The sequence below is a fragment of the Podarcis tiliguerta genome (genome assembly GCF_965153285.1).
Source record: "Podarcis tiliguerta genome assembly, chromosome: 11".
NCBI lineage: Eukaryota > Metazoa > Chordata > Lepidosauria > Squamata > Lacertidae > Podarcis > Podarcis tiliguerta.
The window spans coordinates 15,324,045-15,350,516 of record NC_139544.1 but is presented as its reverse complement, the minus strand read 5'-3'; the positions used below and the strand labels follow the sequence as shown (position 1 = coordinate 15,350,516).

The 26,472-nt window shown below is 46.2% G+C and overlaps 1 protein-coding gene across 1 annotated transcript in view; it reads right to left on the bottom strand.

The window, feature by feature from the left end:
* MARCHF3 (membrane associated ring-CH-type finger 3) overlaps positions 1–26,472 on the bottom strand; it is a 184,593-nt gene that overhangs the window by 140,888 nt on the left and 17,233 nt on the right. Inside the window, exon 2 of the mRNA XM_083404367.1 lies at positions 18,801–18,905. The gene's annotated coding sequence lies outside the window, so the exon portion shown is untranslated. The remainder of the gene's footprint in view (positions 1–18,800; positions 18,906–26,472) is intronic.

Sequence of the window (26,472 nt, the reverse complement as noted above, 5' to 3'; positions counted from 1 at the left end):
CCACACTTGGGTCAAATTTTATTTCCATTTCCATTCAAATTTTAATTTTCTTTAGAGGCAGAGCACTCCTCTGCCATGCCATGAAACACATGGAGGTCTTTAAAAACAGTAACATAAGCCAACTAAAAATTGCCAGCGCTACCGGAATCTCCCACTGCAACAACTTTGGGGTTGTATTCTCTCTTGATACTCTGTGCTCCAATTAGATACTAGATTTCAAAATATACACATGCACCCAATCAATTGTGAAAGGATATGAAGAGCTACATTGCATCTTCAAACACACACACAAATTCCCAAGAAATGGATGTGGAGCACACCTATGTTCAAGAGTCAGCAACCTAAGGCCCATGGGCCACAAGCGGCCCACGGGGGTCGTTTAACCGGCCCATGAGCCACCCCCGAACCGAGCCGCCCGCTCAGTGAGTCCCTGAACACTGCACTAAACCGGCGCAGTGTGGGCACTTGTTTCTGCGGCAGCAGAAATAGTGCCTGCGCAGACGCCGGAAATCACCGGCCCCCGACCCCTGTCCATGTTCATTTCGAAAGGAAACAATTCAGAGAAATACGAATGCTTTGCGGTTTTCACCCACCATTCCTAGCAACTTCAAAAATAATCTGGGAGATTTAGTAGGGGCAGGGGAAATCATGGAAAGTTTCAAAGGCCTAATCTTAGGAAAGAGAAAATCAGTGTACAGTGGTACCCCACAAGATGAATGCCTCGCAAGACGGAAAACCCGCTAGACGAAAGGGTTTTCCGTTTTTCGATGCGCTTCGCAGGACGAATTTCCCTATGGGCTTGCTTCGCAAGACGAAAATGTCTTGCGAGTCTTGAGATTTTTTCCCGCTCCCCACCCTCTTTTTCTAAACCGCTAATAGCCTTTTAGCAGCTAATCCGCTAATCCCTTAAGCCTTTAATAGCCGCTAATAGCTGCTAAACCGCTAATAGCGCTAATCCGCTAAGCCGCTAATAGGGTTGCTTCGCAAGACGAAAAAACCGCTAGACGAAGAGACTCGCAGAACGAATTAATTTCGTCTTGCGAGGCACCACTGTATATCTAAGAAGATGGCACTGGTCTCCTCTTCCATTACTTGGGAACAAGATGTCACTCCACTATAGTTTGATCCGAGTTTGAACAAGCATTGCATGGAAGAGGGTGATAAGTCTGAGACTTAAAAGTCTCAAAAGTTTGAGAGCCAGTGTGATGTCGTGGATAGAATTCTGGACTAGGGACTTGGGAAACCAGGGTTCAAAACCCCACTCAGCGAAGAGGCTCGCTGGGTGACTGTGGGCCAGGCACTATCTCTCAGGCTAACCTACCTCACAGGGCTGTTGTGAGGATAAAATGGGGAGCAGGAGAACCATACGTGCTGCCTTGAGCTGCATGAAGAAAAATTGGATACTTATGCAATAATGAATGAATGAATTAGACAGCTGTAAGGCCTCAAGTGGATTGCCATCAAAGGAGTCAGTAGCCAAGGTGATATACATACCACCATGTTTTCAATGTCCAGCTCTGTTAAGTATAGTAATTTAATTCACTGAAATTGTAAATGATTGCATGCTTTACTATGTGTTTAAATTTGACTGTTTGGTAACTGAATTCTAGAGAGTTCTCTAGTAGTTTTCATGCACCATATTTTTCGCTCTATAAGACGCACCAGACCACAAGACGCACAAGGAAAAAAAATATTCTGAATCTCAGAAGCCAGAACAGAAAGGATCGCTGCGCAGTGAAAGCAGCAATCCCTCTTGCTGTTCTGGCTCTGGGATAGCTGCGCAGCCTGCATTCGCTCCATAAGACGCACACACATCTCCCCTTACTTTTTAGGAGGGAAAAGTGAGTCTTATAGAGCAAAAAATACGGTAATTGGCTAATATTACGGTTCCAAGGGGTTGCTCGTGAGCAAGCAGGCAAATATCTCCCTGGCTGGCTGCGAAGGTAAACTTTATCTGTCCGGAGCACCACTCGCCCGTGGCTGACTCAATCGCTGGCAGAATCAGTCAGTGGCCATTTCTTGAACTTCCTCCAACAAAGAAGCTCCTTTACGCCCAGTCTGCGCCGTCCCTCTCTGCGCGAATGCCTTCTGCGCAGAGAGGGCGTGGGCAGCGGAGGACCCCTTCCCTCCTCGCTTCTCCCAGGCAAGGAGTCCTGGGACCACCTCGCCACATCCGACGTCTGCGCCTCCTCTCCACTGGACCTGCATTTATCCTCTTCCCCGGAAGAGGAGCTACTTCTCCCGATCCCTGGAGGCTCTTTATAATGCATCTGGCTTTTGCTCTCTCCCTCCGGCACTGATGGCAGTTCCCTGACAGCTAACGTTGGACACATGGAAGGTAACCAGTGATTTTACATGCTTGGACAAGCATGTAAATATTATGTTCTAATTCATCAATAAGTTTCTGCAAGTAAAATTTTGGAATGTTAAAGTCTGGACATTGGTTTAATTTCCAAAGAAGAGTGTCAAGTCATATATTTGATTTAGCAGTTCGAAAGCACACCAGTGCAAGTAGATAAATAGGTACTGCTGCGGCAGGAAGGCAAATGGCATTTCTGTGCACTCTGGCACTCGTCACAGTGGCCTGTTGCGCCAGAAACGCTTTAGTCATGGTGGCCACATGACCCAAAAAGCTGTCTGTGGACAAACGCCAGCTCCCTCGGCCCGAAAGCGAGATGAGTGCCACAACCCCATAGTCTCCTTTGACTGGACTTAACCATCCCGGGGTCCTTTACCTTTTTTTTTACCTTTGTGATTTTAGCTTCTTGACTACATTTGAACTATCCTTACTTCAACAAGCTCCTGGTGCCCACCTTGCCAAAGCGGTGCTGTGTGGAGACATTGTTATTCTCCAGTGTTGGTCTCCCAGAAAAGCAGCATTTCCAGTCTTGGTTATTTCCTTCAAGTAAAAGTAACAACCTCATAATCCAGGTGAGCATAAAGGTGAGCTCTGCTTTATTACCCAGTCACTCAGTTTTAGCCTCATCGCTGGAGACAGATTGCTGGGACGTCTCCAGATTTCAAAAAAATAAATAAATACATCAGTGCTGCTCTCTGCATGAACTAGGGGTGGGGAAAAGATGCTGGAGAGCTGAGAATCTGGCATCTTCCCAAGAGACCAATCACGCTGCCCCATAATGTGCTTACAACTCCTTTCCCCCCACCCTCCAAACCCTTGTCTGGCACCAGAGAGAATGAAGCGAGACAGCAAGGCAAAAAGAGCTATGCCTCTGTTTGCGGCAGCAGGGAGCAAAACCCTCAAGGGCAGAGCACTCCGCAGACCAATCTATTCCTTTCTCATTTAAGCAAAAGGAAGATGCTCCTGGGCTCAAAATCCTCCTGTAGCATCCTTCTTCCAAACATGTGGGATGCCCTGCTGTTTTCGGCAGGAACTCACCCCACCACGGTTTCTTTAAAAGAATTGGGGGAGGGGAAGAGAATACTAGGTCATCGGCCTTGGCCTTGACTAAGATGATGGACTTCAGATCTAAACTTCAAAAAAGTCCCTAGCCCTGGTAAGCTTCATGTCAGGTAAAATATGCCCGAAAAACTTCTTTGAAAGGAAAAGAGAGAGAATACACATTCAGAAGCTGGTTTGATGGCAACGCATGTATTGCATGTAACTCTCTTAAGGGTGGGGGGGCGGGGGGGGGTGGGAGGAAGCCTAGTAACAGCCTCTTAACTGCAACAGCGCCACAGCCATCTGTGCAGGGTACCCTATGTTCATAAGCTTAGGTTATTTCTACTGTTTGGCAAATGAAGGAAGACTTGCTCTCATAACAGATTCAAATTCAATCATCGCTGCATGCTTCCATCGACGCATCCAAATAACCCCAGGCATTTCGGGCACGGATCCAAGTGCTTAATCTAGCATGAGGGGATGGTTTCCATCCCCATCCAAAGCAAAGATTCAAAGTAGCACCAGCAAAACACGGAATTAGAGACGGAAGAGAGGGCCCACTCTCTCGTGATGAATGGCAATGTGTTCTGCAAGCTTTTCAAACGGCCTTTTCAATTTTGGTGTGTGCTTTTATCAATACACAGATACTTGACTTGGGGTTCCACCCTGCTTCTTAGCTTACTGCAGAACCTTGCAAGTCACAGAAAGCTGACTCTTTCATTGCTTCTGTTCACAGTTTATTACCCCACAAAAAAGGGGAAGATTGCCAAACAAATTTATTCTCCCCAAATGCAATACTCCAAAATGTTTTCTTATTTTTTTATATATGCATTAGAAGCAGTGCTTTTTTTTCAGGGGGTACCCAAGGGTACAAAATACTGCCATCTCTTTTGTTGTTGTTAAAAAGTGTGGCATTTACTGTACTGCATGGTGAGTTCCAGCACCTCCTTTTCTAGGGAAAAAAAGCACTGTTTGAAAGCCACCCAGAGCCAGATGGGTGGAGTACAGATATAATAATAATAATAATAATAATAATAACCAAATGAATAATTCTAAGAATGTGATACTCCTCATCAATGGGGAACAGGGATCCTGACAGCCCAGGTGTCATTTTGCACGATGGTGTTTGCGGTTGCTGCCAAGCCGACTCAAGCCTCGTCAATAAATACCCAGTGTTTATGCAACAAAGTGCTGCACAGTTTTCTGTGGCATATGGTTATCTCAGGGCACATCCACATGGCAGCTTCCCACGCTGTTGGTTCAGCGCGCAAACAAGAGCATGGGAAGTGTCCTCGGAAGGCAGATGCTCTCCTCCAGGAGTGCCCGGGAACAAAAGCATCTCATCCACGAGATTTGGGGCTTGCTGCTAATCCATAACGAAGCACAGAAATCCGTATGTATTTTCATGATTGATTAGCAGCTTTCAAACTGTTCTCCAAGAAAGCCGGGAGTTTCTGACCAACTGCATAATTGGGAATTTCTCAATCGTTAGCAGCAGATTACAATTTCTCTAAAAGAGAGTTCAGCCACCAGTACTTATCTTTGCCTTGTGCAGGGCCCATCGCATGTGGGAGCGTTAAAGTCCCAAGAGGTTGGAATGCATATACAGTGGTACCTCGGGATGCGAACGGGATCCGTTCTGGAGCCCCGTTCGCATTCCGAACAGAACGTAAGACGTGACAACGCGTCTGCGTGTGTCGCGTTTTGCAGCTTCCGCGCATGCGCATGGCATCATTTTGAGCGTCTGCGCATGCATGAGCAGCGAAACCCAGAAGTAGCGTGCTCTGTTATTTCCGGGTTGCCGCGGAGCGCAACTCAAACACGCTCAACCCAAAGCACATTCAACCCAAAGTATGACTGTATAGCATTCTTAACAATAACATGAACAACAACAACAATTTATGATTTATACCCTGCTGGCTCCCAACAGATTATTGAAAACATGATAAAACATCAAACATTAAAAACTTCCCTAAACAGGGCTGACTTCAGATGTCTTCTAAAAGTCAGATAGTTGTTTATTTCCTTGAAATCTGAAGGGAGGGCGTTCCACAGGGCAGGTGCCACTACCGAGAAGGCCCTCTGTAGCTTCACTTCTCACCATGAGGGAACTGTTAGAAGGCCCTCGGAGCTGGACCTCAGTGTCCGGGCTGAGCGATGGGGGTGGAGGCGCTCCTTCAGGTACACTGGGCCGAGGCCGTTTAGGGCAGGCATAGGCAAACTTGGCCCTCCAGATGTTTTGAGACTACAATTCCCATCGTCCCTGACCACTGGTCCTGTTAGCTAGGGATGATGGGAATTGTAGTCCCAAAACATCAGGAGGGCCAAGTTTGCCTATGCCTGGTTTAGGGCTTTAAATGTCAGCACCACACTTTGAATTGTGCTTGGAAACATACTGGGAGCCAGTGTAGGTCTTTCAGGACCAATGTTATATGGTCTCGGCAGCTGCCCCCAGTCTCCAGTCTAGCTGCTGCATTCTGGATTAGTTGTAGCTTCCAGGTCACCTTCAAAGGTGCTCTGATCAAGACTTGATTCATGCAGCACAGTTAGCCCAGCCAAGGCCTATCAAGCTGTTGATAGGAAGCATTTGTATGGCATTTTAAAACTTTGTGGCAGCGAGGGAGAAAAAACCAGTAGATAAATAAATCAGATTACTCATTTATTATTAAAAAGCGATGCTGGGGGGAAATTTATTCTATGATCAACAGTTCACAGAATGGAAGCGGCCGTTCTAGTAAGTTTTTGGTGGCGATCATAATTATTAATTCCAATATTAAAGCTTACCTCCCAGCTTTGTTGCAAAGATGAGAGGGGTAAAGATTATAACACAGAGAAAGAGCCTTATGAATGCTAAGCTGTGCTTTCGGCACCCCCATTCTTAGAAGCAAGCACTACAATATCATTACGCGTAAAGATAAACTTAGATATTTCATCTTGTTGGTCTTGCGTAGCCTGCATCTTAAAAATTTGAGATTGCCAAGGACCTAAATAGAAACTGTGTCTTTTATCAGGCAGAGCTGATTTGCAAGTAAGTTTCCTTGTGCAAGGGGGAATGAAGGCTTGATATTTTATTTTCCTCAGTGAAAACCACTCTTACCAAAACAGCACACAGAGCAGCAACTCTGAAATAAATACCAGCATGCTCTTTAGTCGAGTTAAACATATCTGATGATATAGCATGCACCACAGTCTCTGAGTGGCAACAGATTTCAGTGGGTACGCCTCACACCATGGGGTTTGCTTCCTTTGAACAAGGTTACTGGAGACCTATGGGGTTTCTGTGATAATGCTTTATTTATGAAAGCAGACCAAACAAATTATTGGGGGGGGGGGAGGGGAATCATAGTGTCAACATTCAGATTCTGCTCTCACATAAGGGACACAGGTGGCGCTGTGGTCTAAACCACTGAGCCTCTTGGGCTTGCCGATCAGAAGGTCGGTAGTTTGAATCTTTGTGACTGGCTGAGCTTCCGTTGCTCTGTCCCAGCTCCTGCCAACTTAGCAGTTTGAAAGCACACTGGTGCAAGTAGATAAATAGGTACCACTGCAGCGGGAAGATAAACTGTGTCTCCGTGTGCTCTGGTTTCCGTCACGGTGCCCCATTGTGCCAGAAGCTACTGTTAGGTCCATCATGAGACGTCCGCCAGCTTCTAACCACAGATACCAGCAGCCTTCAAGCAAGCAAACTTGCCTTATTATCGTTCCCTAGCATCCCACTGCCAGAGGACTGCCTCCTTCCATTCACCTGTTTGCCTCCTCAAAGTGGAAGAAACCTGGGCAGTGCTGAATGTCACATCCAGTGCCAGGTGTGTCCTGCTGGAAACAGAAATGGGTTTCCCCTTGGCCTGCCTTTATACCCACTCAGTTGCCAAGTGCTTTTGTGACATCACAAGAAACCCACAGCCAATGGCAACAGCTGGGGAGGCATCATCTTCATTGCTTTGAGCCTCACAATGACAGGTGGACCTATCAGTGATTGTGTGCTTGTTTATTCGGGATGCAGGTGGTGCTTTGGTCTAAACCACCGAGCCTCTTGGGCTTTTCGATCACAAGGTTGATGGTTCAAATCTGCATTACGGGGTGAGCTCCCGTTGCTCTGTCCCAACTCTTACCAACCTAACAGTTCAAAAGAACACCAGTGCAAGTAGATAAATAGGTACCGCTGCAGCAGGAAAGTAAACAGTGTTTCCGTGTGCTCTGGTTTCCATCACGGTGTTCCGTTGTGCCAGAAGCGGTTTAGTCCTGCTGGCCACATGACCCAGAAAGCTGTCTGTAGACAAACACCAGTTCCCTCGGCCTGAAAGCGAGATGAGCGCCACAATCCCATAGTCCCCTTTGACTGGACTTAACCATCCAGGGGTCCTTTACCTTTTGCTTACCCACATAAGGTTTCAAAAGTGCCTCAACACTGGGTTCTCACAGGGCGGCAGGCTCCTGTGTTCCCTTCACACATGACTGCTAGGTTGTTGCCCTCTTTATCTCTCACACAAGGCACCTTGGGAGGGGAGGATAAGCCTAGATTCACAAATGGCTCTGTCCTTTCAAGGAGAAACCATCCATTGAGACAAATCACCTTAACAAAAGCAGGTAGTTGACCACTCTTGCTGGAGCTATCAAGTCAAGATAATCTCCACCACTCCCCCTGGTTTCATTTATCCTCTTCTGATCAAACTTCTGTTTCACAATCAAGAATCATGGGGCTGTAAGGAACCCCTCAGGTGAAGATATAGAAGATTTAAGTTTCAGATGCACATATTTCTAAAGTCAATCCATACTAAGTGCCATCTACAGACAGGCTTCTCATTCACAGCTATGTACCCTCCAACATTAATCTGATGAAAATAGGGACAATAATAATAATAATAATAATAATACACCTCCCATCTCACTGGGTTTCCTCAGACACTCTGGGTGGCTTCCAACATGTATAACAACATAATAAAACATTAAGCATTAAAAAACTCCCCTATTAAACATTTAAAAAATTCTTCTAAAGGGTGTACGGTTGCTTATCTCCTTGGCTCAGGAGTTACATAACTCCATATCCTCCAACATTTCTCCCATGAAAATAGGGATGTCCTAAGGAAAAGTGGGACATTCCTGGATCAAATCAGAAACCAGGGTGGTTTCTGTACATCTGGGTCTGTCTCTGGAAAATAGGGACACTTGGAGGGTCTGCAGTCGGTTGCCATTGTGAGAAGAGGATGTTAGATTAGATGGGACTTTGGCCCAATCCAGCAGGTCACTTATGTTCCTAACTTATTTTAAAGCTCCTTTATTCCCCCTCTTTTTTCCTCTTTCATATCAAAATATCCTATGTTGGACTGATCTTGCATATGCGTTGAGCCGCTTTCCAATTTGCCCAAACTTGGTTTCCCCAAAACAGCTATTGGTGGGTTATTACTGTGCTATAAAATCCCAACAGAAAGGGGTTCACACAAAGCTAGACCTCAGTATGTGTATACTGCAAACTTTTACAGACTAGAAGATGTGAATGGATTTTTGGCAGCTTATTGAGAGATTGGCTTGGGGGGTGGGCAGATGACAGTTCCATTTGTCTGAGAGAAATGCATCAATCTACTGTGTAACTTTGAAAGACTGCACTAGGAGATACACAATCTAGTAACACCCTGCACAGAAGATCAAATACCCTTAACAATAGCTGAAAAGGAAATAAAAGCAGATGTGTCCCACACTACAGGTGCCCACGGTGCAAGATGGCACCAACATAGGAAAGAGCTGGCATATTATTAAGGAGATCTATCATGTCCTTTGTGCCGGAAATGGCAGCACAGTTTTCATGACAATACGCTCTTAGGACCTATGTGCATACTCTGTTCAGTACCAGAATAAAAATTTGGAACTGTATCTTAACACTGAATTAATGAAAATAGCATGGTTAAAAAAAATCCCTATGACAATTTTGACAGTTTTATTAATTCTAGAAAAATTGAGAGGATAGTACCCACTGATTATAATTTTATTATAATAACAATAACTTTATTATTTATATGGCGCCCATCTGACCGGTTTTCCCCAGCCACTCTGGGCGGCTCCCAAAAGAATATTAAAGACACAATAAAAGATCAAACATTAAAAGCTTTCCGAAACAGGGCTGCTTTCAGGTGTCTTCTGAAAGTCAGATAGTTGTTTTTTTCCTTGACATCAGGTGGGAGGGCGTTCCACAGGGCGGGCGCCACTACCAAGAAGACCCTCTGCCTGGTCTCCTGTAACTTCGCTTCTTGCAGGGAGGGAATCTCCAGAAGGCCCTCAGAGCTGGACCTCAGTGTCTGGGCTGAATGATGGGGTTGGAGACATTCCTTCAAGTATACAGGGCAACCTTTGGGCTTTAATATGAGCACAATTGTGCTCAAAGTGAAGTACAGTGGTACCTCAGGTTAAGAACTTAATTCGTTCCGGAGGTCTGTTCTTAACCTGAAACTGTTCTTAACCTGAAGCACCACTTTAGCTAATGGGGCCTCCTGCTGCCGCTGCGCCACCACTGCACGATTTCTGTTCTCATCCTGAAGGAAAGTTCTTAACCTGAGATACTATTTCTGAGTTAGCCGAGTCTGTAACCTGAAGCGTCTGTAACCTGAAGCGTCCGTAACCCAAAGTACCACTGTACATAGTTTGCAAATAAATATGCACAACAAAGTGATTAAAGAAGATGGTTTGCAATATTCAGAAAATAACTTGTGGGTATCGCGAAGCAGATGAAGTCCCTTCCTATGGCAGAAATCACAGCAAACGGGTGGCCACGTGAACTTCTAAATCTTGACATTTATGGAAGCTGGTTTTAAAACCGAGGTCTTTGGCATCCTTCTCATTTTCCTCTGCAGAAGGAGACGCTGCTCTCTCATGTGTTTTCAGCCCTCCCCCCCCCCCCCGGCAACAAGCTTATTTCACATTCCTGCTACACCACAGCAATTGCTTCTTTATTACAGCACAGACATTGATGTCTCGCATGGTTCTAAGATCACAGCAGCAGACAAGCCCAAATACTTCAGTTACCTTTTCCCGAATGAAAAAGGGCATTATCCGAATTGGGGAAAAGAGGGTTCCCGCTCATTCTCTTCCGACTGGTATGAATTCAGATAGTTCAGAAACTCTTTCAGATGGCAACAATGTACAAAGAGGAGTGTCGGGGCTGGTGGAAAATGCATCAGTTCGGCTTACCATGACATTTCCTGTCTCGTGTTTGAGATGAGGGACTTCCTTGTTCAGCTCTATAGGATTGTCAGAGCTTTTAAAAACCTCAAATCTGAAACGCTCAATCTTTATTTTAGATCTGCCCACCACCGGTTCTGAAAAGCATTGCCTTCTTTGTGTGGTTCTTCTATATTCTTCTGTCTGTTATGATACAAAGCCACACTCTGTGATCCTAAACATATTTGTGCGAGGGGAACCATTTAATAAGAGTATTCCATCTTTCCAATATTGCTTGCATTGTTCCCTAGCTGCCCTTGCCTTGGTCTCATCATTCTTGTCAACATTTAAATTGTAAGCTTCTTTTCACCTACGCTCCTCTGTGAAATGGCATGTACATCTCTGGTATTAATATAAATGTTAAAATATACTAATGACACTGTAAAGCAGGGGACTGCTGGCCACCTCTGCCAGGTGGGTGGGGCTGCCTGCCTGTCAATCACCTGACATGGGGATGTCAGGTGGCCCATTTTTGCCCCTGAGAGGTTCAAAACTTTGCACAGGGTCCCCTGCAATCTTGATTATTAGAGCCCTGTGCAGTGCTTTGAAGCCGTGACAATCAGCTAATCATTGGGGCTTCTGAGAATACTAATTTTCAAAAGGTTACAAGCTTAATACACATACATCTTCAATTCCTCCATAATTTTCAACTAACATTTGACTTCCACTCCACTCCTCCGTGGTTTCCCCATAATTTCTAATATTGATGCATATTATACTCACTTTGCACCCTATCGTCTCCATATTATTATATAAGACATAGTTCACGGCTGTTCGTTATTCAAATCCTACTTGTGTTTTAATATGTTTACAATCACTTTTTAAGTATTTTATAAAAGGTTTCCAATCCTCCTTAACTACACTACTCTCTTCAAGCACTACAAACCTTCAAGACTTACGAAGGACCACAAACAACCTGCAAACCCCTTTTTTGTCTTAGCCATTACTTAACCCAACCCACACCTGATATAGGGCAAGGGGATGTGGGCTTGACCAAATGAGGCCAGTCATGCCTTAATTGGGCCTGCTCTAAATCAAGACGGAATACAACCAATCCTTAATATTTTATAGAATTTAATAGCAAAAATATCCCTTGCTCTAATGTTTGTTATAATAATCTTAAGAGGAGCTTCTGATAAAAACTATAATTGACGGGCAGGTTCAAGGTAAAGGTAAAGGACCCCTGACCGTTAAGTCCAGTCACAAATGACTCTGGGGTTGCGGCGCTCATCTCACTTTACTCGCCGAGGGAGCCGGCGTTTGTCCGCAGACAGGTTTTCCGGGTCATGTGGTCAGCATGACTAAGCCACTTCTGGTAAAACCAGAGCAATGCAAGGAAACGCCGTTCACCTTCCCGCTGGAGTGGTACCTATTTCTCTACTTGCACTCACTGGTGTGCTTTCAAACTGCTAGGTTGGCAGGAGCTGAGACCGAGCAATGGGAGCTCACTCCATCGAAGGGATTCGAACCGCCGACATTCTGATCAGCAAGCCCTAGGCTCAGTGGTTTAGACCACAGCGCCACCCGCGTACCTATAGACAGACTTTAAAGCTCTAAACCAGTGTTTCCCAACCTTGGGTCTCCAGCTATTTTTTGGACTACAACTCCCATCATCCCTAGCTAACAAGACCAGTGGTCAGGGATGATGGAAATTGCAAGACTAGCACTTTGGATTCCACCTAGCAGCAAAGTACCAGACAGCAGAGATCATTTAGGCACTGGGGTAAAACGTTCTCAGTGGTCAGCCCAAATGTGCCAGCTATAGTTACAAAAAGCTTTTTAAAAGCAGCTCCATGGGTGACGCACAGGGATGAAACAATCCAGCATTCCTGGTTTCTCATTTCTCCAATCTTATATCCAGTTCACCGCATTTCTGCACCAACTTGCAATTTTTATATAGCAGTATCTATCCCCTTCATGGATCACTGCCTTGTCGTGGCGAAGGGGCTTGAAGAACTCAGAGAAGCTATGAACTATGCCGAGCAGGGCACCCAAGATGAACAGGTCATAGTGGAGAGTTTGGACCAAACGTGATCCACCTGGAGCAGGAACCGGCAAGCCACTCCAGTATCCCTGCCAAGAAAACTCCATGGACAAAGACAACAGGCATATAAAAGTTATGACGCTGGAAGATGAGCCCCTCAAGTCGGAAGGCGTCCAACATGCTACTGGGGAAGAGCGGAGGACAAGTACAAGTAGATCCAGAGCTGATGAAGCGGCTGGGCCAAAGCCGAAAGGACGCTCAGTTGCGGATATGCATGGAAGCGAAAGGAAAGTCCAATGCTGTAAAGAAAAATATTGCATAGGAACCTGGAATGTAAGAACCATGAACCTGGGTAAATTGGATGTGGTCAAAAATGAGATGGCAAGAATAAATATTGACATCCTGGGCATCAGTGAACTAAAATGGACGGGAATGGGTGAATTCAGTTCGGATGACCATCATATCTACTACTGTGGGCAAGAAACCCGCAAAAGAAATGGAGTGGCCCTCATAGTCAACAAAAGAGTGGCGAAAGCTGTACTGGGATGCAATCTCAAAAATGATAGAATGATCTCGATACGAATCCAAGGCAGACCTTTTAACATAACAATAATCCAAGTTTATGCACCAACTACTGGTGCTGAAGAAACTGAAATTGACCAATTCTATGAAGACTTACAACACCTTATAGAAGTGACACCAAAGAAGGATGTTCTTCTCATTATAGGGGATTGGAATGCTAAAGTAGGGAATCAAGAGATAAAAGGAACAACTGGCAAATTTGGTCTTGGAATTCAAAACGAAGCAGGGCAAAGGCTAATAGAGTTCTGTCAAGAGAACAAGCTGGTCATCACAAACACACTTTTCCAACAACACAAGAGACGACTCTACACATGGACATCACCAGATGGGCAGCATCGAAATCAGATTGATTATATTCTCTGCAGCCAAAGATGGAGAAGCTCTATACAGTCAGCAAAAACAAGACCTGGAGCTGACTGTGGCTCAGATCATCAGCTTCTTATAGCAAAATTCAAGCTTAAACTGAAGAAAGTAGGAAAAACCACTGGGCCGGTAAGATACAATCTAAACCAAATCCCGTATGAATACACAGTGGAAGTGAGGAACAGGTTTAAGGATTTAGATTTGGTGGACAGAGTGCCTGAAGAACTATGGATGGAGGCTCGAAACATTATACAGGAGGCAGCAACGAAAACCATCCCAATGAAAAGGAAATGCAAGAAAGCAAAGTGGCTGTCCAATGAGGCCTTACAAATAGCGGGGGAGAGAAGGCAAGCAAAATGCGAGGGAGATAGAGAAAGATACAGGAAATTGAATGCAGAATTCCAAAAAATAGCAAGGAGAGACAAGAAGGCCTTCTTAAATGAGCAATGCAAAGAAATAGAGGAAAACAACAGAATGGGAAGAACCAGAGATCTGTTCAAGAAAATTGGAGATATGAAAGGAACATTTCGTTCAAAGATTACCATAATAAAGGACAAAAGTGGTAAGGACCTAACAGAAGCAGAAGACATCAAGAAGAGGTGGCAAGAATACACAGAGGAATTATACCAGAAAGATATGGATGTCTCGTACACCCCAGGTAGTGTGGTTGCTGACCTTGAGCCAGACATCCTGGAGAGTGAAGTCAAATGGGCCTTAGAAAGCATTGCAAATAACAAGGCCAGTGGAAGTGATTATATTCCAGCTGAACTATTTAAAATTTTAAAAGATGATGCTGTTAAGGTGCTACACTCAATATGCCAGCAAGTGTGGAAAACTCAGCAGTGGCCAGAGGATTGGAGAAGGTCAGTCTACATCCCAATCCCAAAGAAGGGCAGTGCTAAAGATTGCTCCAACTACCGCACAATTGCACTCATTTCACACGCTAGCAAGGTTATGCTTAAAATTCTTCAAGGAAGGCTCAAGCAGTATGTGGACCGAGAACTCCCAGAAGTGCAAGCTGGATTTAGAAGAGGCAGAGGAACCAGAGACCAAATTGCAAACATGTGCTGGATTATGGAAAAAGCTAGAGAGTTCCAGAAAGACATCTACTTCTGCTTCATTGACTATGCAAAAGCCTTTGACTGTGTCGATCACAGCAAACTATGGCAAGTTCTTAAAGAAATGGGAGTGCCTGATCACCTCATCCGTCTCCTGAGAAATCTCTATGTGGGACAAGAAGCTACAGTTAGAACTGGATATGGAACAACTGATTGGTTCAAAATTGGGAAAGGAGTACGACAAGGCTGTATTTTGTCTCCCTGCTTATTTAACTTATATGCAGAATTCATCATGCGAAAGGCTGGGCTGGATGAATCCCTAGCCGGAATTAAGATTGCTGGAAGAAATATCAACAACCTCAGATATGCAGATGACACAACCTTGATGGCAGAAAGTGAGGAGGAATTAAAAAACCTTTTATTGAGGGTGAAAGAGGAGAGCGCAAAATATGGTCTGAAGCTCAACATCAAAAAAACAAAGATCATGGCCACTGGTCCTATCACCTCCTGGCAAATAGAAGGGGAGGAAATGGAGGCAGTGAGAGATTTTACTTTTTTGGGCTCCATGATCACTGCAGATGGTGACAGCAGCCACGAAATTAAGAGACACCTGCTTCATGGGAGGAAAGCAATGGCAAACCTAAACAGCATTTTAAAAAGTAGAGACATCACCTTGCCAACAAAGGTCCGTATAGTAAAAGCTATGGTTTTCCCAGTAGTGATGTATGGAAGTGAGAGCTGGACCATAAAGAAGGCTGATTGCCGAAGAATTGACGCTTTTGAATTATGGTGCTGGAGGAGACTCTTGAGAGTCCCATGGACTGCAAGAAGATCAAACCTCTCCATTCTTAAGGAAATCAGAACTGAGTGCTCACTGGAAGGACAGATCGTGAAGCTGAGGCTCCAATACTTTGGCCACCTCGTGAGAAGAGAAGACTCCCTGGAAAAGACCCTGATGTTGGGAAAGATGGAGGGCACAAGAAGAAGGGGACGACAGAGGACGAGATGGTTGGACAGAGTTCTCAAAGCTACGAACATGAGTTTGACCAAACTGTGGGAGGCAGTGGAAGACAGGAGTGCCTGGCGTGCTCTGGCCCATGGGGTCACGAAGAGTCAGACACGACTGAACGACTAAACAACAACAATCTATCCAAAACCTGATAAGCATTTTCATGCACCTTACTCCTCATTCATACATTTTTATATACATTGTTGCCCGATATACAAATTTTTGCAAGCCGTTTCCCTGTGATATAATTAATTTTCTACATATTGCTTTCACCAATATACACATCTGGGTACACATTTTCCCCAAACATACATTTTTGTCCCTACTTTGCTGGGCAAACTACATTGCAAAATGCAGAGAATTGCAAATTTCAAAGGACTGATGCATTTTAGTTTATGTGTAGGAAGCTGGAATTAAGAAGTGAGGACATTCATGTGAACCCGAACCAATTTATGCCCTATTCCATAGGATGTCATTGGAGATGGAATAACTGTGACCGGAGTATAGCTCTCCAAGGAGTGGTGCAGCTGGCGTACATGCCAGAACCGCTGAAAGGCAATATGAGCTATGAATGCCACCTGTGCACTTATCAGCAATCAGGGATTTAAAATCACACCCAAGCTGCAGACCTGATCCTTAGGAGGGAACACAATCCGATTCAGAACAGGTTGAATATCCTTTCGCTCAGCTGACAAGTGAACGACCAGCAGCACATCGGTCTTGTCTGTACAGTGGTACCCCGCAAGACGAATGCCTCAGAAGATGAAAAACTCGCTAGACGAAAGGGTTTTTCATTTTCTGAGGCGCTTCGCAAGACGGATTTTCCTAAGGGCTTGCTTCGCTAGACGAAATGGCCCTGCCTCTCCTGTCATGGCGACGGTCACTGCACGCACGCACGCTCGCTTCCCCGCTCCTCCGGCTCCCTCCCACCTTCCGGCTGCCGACTCCTCCGGCTCCCTCCGACCTTCCGGCTGACGGCCGACCTTCCGGCTGTCTCGCGCTGCTGCCCACCGCCCTTGCGTGCTCCTCTCAGAGAGCCGTTGCCGCCAGCAGCCAGCGTTGCAGCCGGAATCGCGCTCCTGAGCCCCGCCGCCCTCCAGCAGCCGCGTCGCGCGGTGGCCACAATGCGCGGGTGAGTCCGAGGTACCGGCTGTGGCAGCTGTCCTGCTTCTCCCCTCCCCTCCCCGCCGTTGTTAGTGTTTAACTGCAGTGGTGCTTCGCAAGACGAAAAAACTCGCTCAACGAAAAAACTCGCGGAACGAATTAATTTCGTCTTGCGAGGCACCACTGTATTAATCTGTATATTAACTCACACCCAGCCCATTACTGACTCCATCTACCTGTTATTTATTTACAGTTATACCAGGTTCCAACGAAAAGAAGAAGCAGAGTTGGGTGTCTTCCACATATTGATAGCACCCAACTTCAGATGATCATTCCCAGAATGCAATATAACAACAACAACAACAACAACAACAACAACAACAACAACATTATATTTATACCCCCACCCATCTGCTTGGGTTTCCCCAGCCACTCTGGGCGGCTCCCAACAGAATATTAAAAACATAATCAAACATCAAACATTAAAAACTTCCTGATGCAGGGCTGCCTATTTTCTAAAAGTCAGATAGTTGTTTGTTTCCTTCACATCTGATGGGAGGGTGTTCCACAGGGCGGGTGCCACTACCAAGAAGGCCCTCTGCCTGGTTCCCTGTAACCTCACTTCTTGCAGTGAGGGAACCACCAGAAGGCCCTTGGAGCTGGACTTACCGTATTTTTCGTCCCATAGGACGCTCCGTCCCATAGGACGCACCTACTTTTTTGGGGGGGAAATAAAGGAAAAAATTTTTTCCCTTTATTTCCCCCCCAAAACCAGGTCGGGGAACAGTGGGATGGCGGCGCTGCGCCTCCCCGCTGTCCCCCGACCTTGTGGGGCTGGCCGATGTCTGCCTGGCTCCAGGGCGCTCTGCTGCAGGGCGCCCCATGCGCCGGGCGGCAGCTGCCGCCCGCAAGCCTTGCGCGCCGGGGGGAGTTCTCCCCCGGTGCGGAAGGCTTGCGGACACTTGCGCGAAGCACGGGGCGTCCTCCGAAGGGCGCCCCGTGTTCCGCGCTGCAGGCTGCCGCCCGCAAGCCTTGCGCGCCGGGGGGGAGTTCTCCCCCGGTGCGCGAGGCTTGCTGGCACTTGCGCGAAGCACGGGGAGTCCTCCGAAGGGCGCCCCGTGTTCCGCGCTGCAGGCTGCCGCCCGCAAGCCTTGCGCGCCGGGGGGGAGTTCTCCCCAGGTGCGTGAGGCTTGCTGGCACTTGCGCGAAGCACGGGGCGTCCTCCGAAGGGCGCCCCGTGTTCCGCGCTGCAGGCTGCCGCCCGCAAGCCTTGCGCGCCGGGGGGGAGTTCTCCCCCGGTGCGGAAGGCTTGCGGACACTTGCGCGAAGCACGGGGCGTCCTCCGAAGGGCGCCCCGTGTTCCGCGCTGCAGGCTGCCGCCCGCAAGCCTTGCGCGCCCAGGGGAACTCCCCCCAGGTGCGCAAGGCTTGCGGATAGCTTCCTGGAGCCTGGAGAGCAAGAGGTGTCGGTGCGCACCGACGCCTCTCACTCTCCAGGCTTCCGCGAAAGCCTGCATTCGCCCCATAAGACGCACACACATTTCCCCTTCATTTTTGGAGGGGAAAAAGTGCGTCTTATAGGGCGAAAAATACGGTAAATGTCCGGGCTGAAGGATGGGGGTGGAGACGCTCCTTCGGGTATACTGGGCCGAGGCCGTTTAGGGCTTGAAAAGCCAGCACCAACCTTGTGCTTGGAGCAACATGGGGACAGAACAGAACTCTGTTGGATACCATAAAACAAGTACAATGATACCCTATTCCAATCTGGCAACATCACCTTCTGGAACCGACCTTCAGATCTTCTGAGAAACAGTGTTTCCAATTTACTTTCAGTCATGAGATCCAGTAGAATAATCAGAGATGCACTCCCCATCACACATCTGGCATAGATCAGTCATCGGGGACAATCAAAGGGATTTCCATTCCATAACCAGGTTGGAAGCCACAATGAAATGGGCCCAGAAAATCAGTATTGCACCTGAAGCTTTTAAGTACACTTGCTCAAGCATCTTGCCCCCAAAAGCAGATTTCCTACTAGACGATAGGCAGAGAAATAATGAGAGTTACTTGTTACTTGCAGTGGAGGCCATACCTTTGACGCCGGTTGTCATTTCGGCAGCTAGCTTTAGATTAACAGTGGTGGTGGTGGGGAAAGGCTCCAACTTGGCTTGCTGGGACCAAAGGCGACCGGCCAAACCTGAAACATAACAAAGAAACAGAAAGACGTGGTGAAAAAACCAATGCTTCTTAGCTATGCACAGAAAAGTCACTAACTCACAAGTTACTACTGCCTTTTCAAAGATGCTTAATTGGCACTAGAAACGCAAGACATATCAGCTAGGTGCCAAATCGCTGCTTAAACCAAGGTTACAGTGGCCAAAACAGAATGCCTGGTTGCCTTTTGGGGACAAAATGGCTCAATAGCCTTATTTTTCTTTCTAAGACTAAGCTGCTTCTGACGAACCAGAGCAGCGCACAGAAATGCCGTTTACCTTCCCGCTGGAGTGGTACCTATTTATCTACTTGCACTTTGTGCTTTCGAACTGCTAGGTGGGCAGGAGCAGGGACCGAGCAACGGGAGCTCACCTCGTCGCGGGGATTCGAACCGCCGACCTTCTGATCAGCAAGCCCTAGGCTCAGTGGTTTAACCCACAGCGCCACCCGCATCCCTTATATTGTGTTACCATGCATCACATAATATTGTTTTACCATGCAACTGTTCTCATCTTTTCCTCATAAAATCCAACGAAGACTCTCTCCATTTCAAAATCACTGGGATTGTTTTTTTCAAAAAAATAACAACATAATGAGGGTTGTGACCCTGGCAACAGGTATGTTTTTAAAATACAGTGGTACCTCGGGTTAAGTACTTAATTCGTTCCTGAAACTGTTCTTAACCTGAAGCACCACTTTAGCTAATGGGACCTCCTGCTGCCACCGCACCACCGGAGCACGATTTCTGTTCTCATCCTGAAGCAAAGTTCTTAACCTGAAGCAATATTTCTGGGTTAACGGAGTCTGTAACCTGAAGCGTATGTAACCTGAAGTGTATGTACCCTGAGGTACCACTGTACACATTTTGCTTTTTACTACACACCTTACTTTTTAATGGCACTACCAGCCACAGCTGCGTTGCAAGAAAGCAGTCCTGTTTAAACTACAGCCAGGTGCAAAGCTAAATCTTCTACTGAGGTTTATCTGCATTGCAAAATGTGGGTGAACACCATCACTCCCAAGGCTCAGCTCCACCAAATAGCCTAGCACAGATGGAAGTAGTCTGTAGCATACCTAGTTAAAACGGCCTTTTAAAAAGCCTGGTGCCATTTCAGCTCCAAAACAGCTGCTTCCGTGCATCATAAAAGAGCTTTCAAAATACAGTGTGTGCACGGGGGGGGGGGGGGGGGAGGAAGCAGAACATGCCCGGCTGTGGCTTTACCCAAAGAGCATTGCTCAGATTACTTGAGAAATATTCCAGCTATGTGTGCCCATTCCAGAATCTAAAATAAAAAATTGAAAAAATGCAAAAACTTATGCTATACATTTTGTATGAATTCATGCTGCTTTGCTACCCTGAGAAGTTAGGAAGTGAAAACACATGCATGCCCTGTTCGATAGACAAGCCAATTGAACCTGGTATTTTATCAATCAATCAGATTTTTCTTCTCCTTCTTGCCTTCTCCCCTTGTATTATTAATATGGCAAGTCTTGCCATACCGTGTCTATTGACAGCAGTCAGCTGCTGCCAAGAAATCACACGAGTTTCTGTTCTAATAGCTTTGTTTTTCAACTCGCCTGAGCGTAGGAGAACGTATCGAATGCTGCAAGACATTTGCAAAAGTCTTCTGAATAAACAAGGTCTCCCCCAATGAACTTGATTTACTGTGAACTGTTCGGTACCTGGGGAAATGCCAAGAGAGGCTTTGAGCTCATGATTGCTTTCCACTGAGTTCCGCACAAACTTAGCGGTTGCGGAAGCAGAAAATAGACCAGTTGTGCTAGTGCAGGGGTCGGCAAACTAAGGTCCGTGGGCCGGATCCGGCCCAATTGCTCTCTGGATCCGGCCCGCAAACGGTTCTGCAATTGCCGTTTGGATCGGCGCAATCGCCATTTCTTGCAATTTTTTCTCCTCCCTTCCTCTTCCTGGCTTCTCCCCGCCCTGCGGAGGAAGGGGGCTGAGCTTTGATAGGAAGCCTCACCGCCCGCTCGCCTGCCTCTCCCCATGGCTGTGCTGTGGGCTGGAGCTTGGTGCTGGCCCCATGCCTGGTGTCTGGGAAAACTGGCCCAAAAAGGAAAGGCGCTTTTGTTAGGATACGTCCAGGGAGATGGAAGAAGAGAAGAAGAAGAGTTTGGATTCGATAGCCCGCTTTATTACTGCCCGAAGGAGTCTCAAAGCGGCTAACATTCTCCTTTCCCTTCCTCCCCCACAACAAACAAACTCTGTGGGGTGAGTGAGGCTGAGAGACTTCAGAGAAGTGTGACTAGCCCAAGGTCACCAGCAGCTGCATGTGGAGGAGCGGGGACGTGAATGCGGTTCACCAGATTACAAATCTTCCGCTCTTAACCACTACACCACACTGGCCCCTGACCACACAGGCTCCACACTGACGGAGGCATCAGGCAGGCCCCAGCTGTCTCCGGACGATCACTGGTCTCCCATGGAACAGCATCAGTCAATTAGCGACACGAGCCTCAGAGACGTTCCAAGACCCATGGACACCCTTTCAGCAGAGTGTGTAAGTCTCCACAAAGAAAGATGCAGACAGAGAGAGCGCACATTTACAGCTTTATTCAACCTAGTTCATAACAAAGGAAGAACATGACTGCTTGCCTCTGTGTCCAGGAAAAACAGCAGCAATACAAAAGCTATATACAAACGGAAGTTCCCAGCGAGAGCTGGAAGTAAACAGGCATGTGATACACCAGCCATGCCTGCTCCTTTTAAGGTGGAATGGAACTATAGCCTAACCAGCCACCAGCTCCCAACCGCAGGCAGAGTGGCGGAGGAGGTAGGCAGGGGGAGGGGAGGGTCTGGGGGGGAGAGAGGGAGAGAAGCCCCCTCCACCAAGTGCGCACGCGCTTGCGCAAGCAGTCTGGCCCGCCACTAGGTCTGGGGGACGGTGAACCGGCCCCCTCCCCAAAAAGTTTGCTGCCCCCTGTGCTCGTGGCTGTTTTTAAAAAGTAAGCCATTTAATATGGTGTTGTTGGATCAATTTTCCTAATGGGGGTGGGGGGGTGGTAGTCAGCCATGAGGGCTTGTTTGCAACCTTGGTGCTCAAACTTAATCCATTCCAGAAGTCTGTTCCAAAACCAAAGTGTTCCAAAACCAAAGCACACTTTCCCATAGAAAGTAATGCAAAATGGATTAATCCGTTCCAGACTTTTAAAAACAACCCCTAAAACAGTAATTTAACATGAATTTTACTATCTAACCAGACCATTGATCCAAAAAATGAAAGCAATCATCAATGTACTGTACTACAAAATAAATAAGACAGTATTGTAGATGGTAAAAATTATCATCCACAAAGTCAGAAGAACCAATTAACTGAAAAAGCCTCAAAAACAAAAACGCAAAATAAATAGCAAAAACAAAAGTGCCAAACTTAATCTGTTCCGAAAGTCTGTTTGACTTCCGAAATGTTCAAAAACCAAGGTGCAGCTTCTGATTGGTGCAGGCGCACCGGAAACAATAGCCGACAGCCGCATCAGACATTTGGCTTCCGAAAAAAGTTCAAAAACCAGAACACTTACTTCTGGGTTTTTGGCGTTTGGGAACCAAGGCGTTAGAGAACCAAGGCATTTGAGAACCAAGGTACCATTGTATATGCGTTTCTCTAGCAGTAGAACAAAGTTGATCAGTTTATAGGCCTAATTATTTGCCAGTGTTTACCTGTTCATTTTCCTTGTTCAGATTTAAGATATTGCTGTCCAACAAACAAATGCTTAGGCTAGAGCACATGTATCACTGGACAACTGTTCTTGCTCTGTTGTAATTTTAAAGTATGGATTTAGTTGGTCTCATCGTTTATAACAGATCATTAATATATCACTAGGGCCGCTTTGCCTTTCAGCAAGAACACAATCCATTTCTGGCAACGAGATTAGGGAAAGGACGGTGTGTGCTTGTTTCTTGCTTCTCTGGGACACCGGCTGCTTGCCCTGGTAGAGGACATTGTTATTGTCAAGTTGTTATTTTTCATAAAAGAGATGTTACAGCATTCCTTGTTACCAATATGTGAATTAATCCAAGCCCAGCTACACAAGCACGATGACCGCTTCTTTCTATTTTTGATTACAGGATTACAGGGAGAAACATCTGGGTAACCAAACATGCAGTGGTTGGGCGCCGTGTTATAAAAGTTGAGTTCCACTCCAACTGTCTGTTGAGCTGCAGCAAGATCTCAGGGGGTTCCAGGCACTCACCCAGGGCCTGTGGTCCTTTGGAGAATCGAGACACAGTAGAGACTGTCATAGTTTTAAGAAATATGGTTTCTTCACCTTCAGTGTGCATGGAGGGAGTCCAGGTCTTACAGCACGGTCATTTCATTGTCCTCCACAGCAGTCCATGGTGTCCAAGCCATCTCTCTCAGCCAGCCTTCAGCCAGCCTGCCCAAGATGGATTCCAGTCTTGTCTCTTCCCGCTTCTTCCTCCCAGAACAGCCTGTTAAAACCTCACACCCAGTTGCCCTGGCAACCTTTCAAAGCCCAGCTTCTGTTGACACTTCAGGACAAGGGGAGAAGGACAGTTCTCTTGCATTACCAATGGCCCTCAATGGTTTCTTAACGGCCCTAGCTTGGCCAAGTCATTTTGCATAGGCTTATAGAAACAGCTGGGTGACCAAACAGGCAGCAGCTATTTCCATGATGGAGGTGGATTGGGAGAAAACCCTACTAGAGAAAGCGCTTCTACAATGGCAGAAGTGATTCTAACACAGTCCAGATTTCCCAAACAGGTGAGCCAGTGAGCATGGTCCCTTTTTCCCCTCTACACAATTTTTAAAATCATATGAATGAACACCCAATTAAGGTGATTAAAATACATAAGAGGACATACTTATATGCCAAAACGCTTCCCCCCTCTCCTATGGGAACTCCCCTACGGAATTTGAATTTTGTTTTATTGTGGTTTCGTTTCCTTTGCTGAACTGTCACCCAAGACTGGATCCACTATGCACTATTACTTCCATAATCTCTCTTTACTCTGGGTTGAAAAATTGGAAGGAAGTAATCGTGAAGTAACAGGCAACAGCTAAGGCTCACTCAGCCTGGGTCCCTGCTGTTCGTGAAGATTACCGCAGGACATTTATATAACAGATTGCTAATCCTGTATAACAATGGTGATCTTTGCCATTTGCTTGCTGCCTTGTAAAAAAATAATAAATCACATTCCAACTTCTGCACAGAATTTCCAATTTCCATCGATATTCTAGAAATACCCCTCAGTGAAGCAAAATAATTTTGTGCATACCATACTTCTGTCAGGGAATGCCACAAGAAAAGCCTAAAGCATGTCTAAAGTTTGCCATTTCTTATTTATTTCGCCCTTCGCCAAATGGTGGTCGAGAAGGTACAAAAACATCACAATTAAAATCACAAAATAGAACCACACAAACGAACTAATATCAGAATAATGAAACAGTAGTGCGGCATTATGGAAATGGGCTCGCTGCAGAAGTAGGACCTAAATGCTTTCTGACACTTCAATGAAAAATGAAATTTCACTGGTGGCAATGCTGCAGTTTATTGGTAGGCAAACTGGAGAGGGGAAACGAGGCGGCTTCTCTTTCATATCTCATTATAAAACAAACAGAACCCAATATTCGCAGGACGCATTGATCCTGCTGATCTTTCAGGGGTGCCATTGGGTGGTCCTCTTAGGAAAACAACAGGAGAAAGGCCCACATTACCAAGAGATGAAGATGTCACGGTTATGACTAATGAATGTCTAGTTGCAAGGCAAAAACAGGATTTGTTTACTGCTCAAGGTCTCCTAACGATAGTTTCTATTTAAAATTCTGAAGTGCAGTGCTTCCAAGGTAAGTGTCAGGGAACTGCCATCAGTGCCGGAGGGAGAGAGCAAAATCCAGAGGAATTCCGGAGAGCGTCCCGGGATTGGAAGAGGCAGCCCATCTTCTGGGGAAGAGAATCAGCGTAGCACCAGTGAAGAAGGGGGGCATATGGGCGAAACGGCGAGGTGGTCCCATGACTCATTGCCGGGGACCAGCGGGGAGAGTAGGGGTCCTCTGCTGCCTACGCCCTCCTTGCGCAGAAGGCTTTCGCGCAGAGAGAGTAGGAGGAGACTAGGCGTCAAAGAGCTTCTTTGCTGGAAGAAGTTTAAGAAACGCCCACTGACGGATTCTGCCAGCGATTGAGTCAGCCACGGGTGAGTGGCTGTCCGGACAGAAAAGGTTCACTCAGGCAACCCAGCCAGGTGTTTGCACCGGCTTACGCACGAGCAACCCCTAGAACCATTACAGTAAGACTAGACGGGTTTTTTCTTTTCTTTTTTAAACTTCTAGGATCAGTAGAGACAACATTTGTATGAAATTGTGTCTCTGAATATTTGGTGCGGAACAATGATTTTAAGACAAAGATGCATATAATTGCCTTTTAAAGGGGACATTTGCTTTCCAAAGTTATTTTTTAAATTTCCCAGAGTATGGCAATAGCTATAACTAATGTTCATTTAAATGTGTTCACAGGAACCTCAGACCCTCCAAGTGTCCCTATTTTACAGGGACGTCCCTGATTTAGAGAAGCTGTCCCGGTTTCTGATTTGATCCAATAATGTCCCGCTTTTCTTTAGGACGTCCCTATTTTTATTGGAGAAATGTTGAAGGGTATGGAGTTATCAGACAACCGAGCCACCTGAAGGAAATCCTGTAAAGGGATTTTTTTTTAATGTTTCATGTTTTATTATGTATTTACAGTGGTACCTCGGGTTACAGACACTTCAGGTTACAGATGCTTCAGGTTACAGACTCCGCTAACCCAGAAATAGTACCTCAGGCTGATTCAGGATGAGAACAGAAATTGCGCAGCAGCGGCATGGCTGCAGCGGGAGGCCCCATTAGCTAAAGTGGTACCTCAGGTTAAGAACAGTTTCAGGTTAGGGACGGACCTCCAGAACGAATTAAGTTCTTAACCTGAGGTACCACTGTATATATGTTGGAAGCCGCCCCAAGTGGCTGGGGCAACCCAGTCATATGTGTGCAGTAGAAATAGTAAAATTATCATTATGGAATGGTACGACCCTATTTTCATCGGAGAAAGGTTGGAGGGTATGGAACCTTCAATACCTTTCATCCCTCAGGAGGTGCCGAACTCTTTGCCTTTCCATTGTGATGTAGATTTTTCACCAGAATAATTGCTCTTCACCTTTATGACTTCCTCAGACCACTGGCTTACATTTACAGTGGTGCCTCGCAAGACAAAATTAATTCGTTCTGCGAGTTTTTTCATCTTGTGAATTTTTTCGTCTTGCGAAGCACCACTGTGCATTGACGGTTTCCCATAGGAATGCATTGACGGTTTTAAGAAAAAGGCGCAAGACGTTTTCGTCTTGCGAAGCAAGCCCATAGGGAAATTCGTCTTGCGAAGCAACTCAGAAAACGAAAAACTCTTTCGTCTTGCGAGTTTTTCGTCTTGCGAGGCATTCGTCTTGCTAGGTACCACTGTATTTTATTATTATTATTTTTTACAGACACTTGCTTAACACTATTTTTAAAGAAGGACAGGACCCAATCCTGAAGGGGAGCCACATT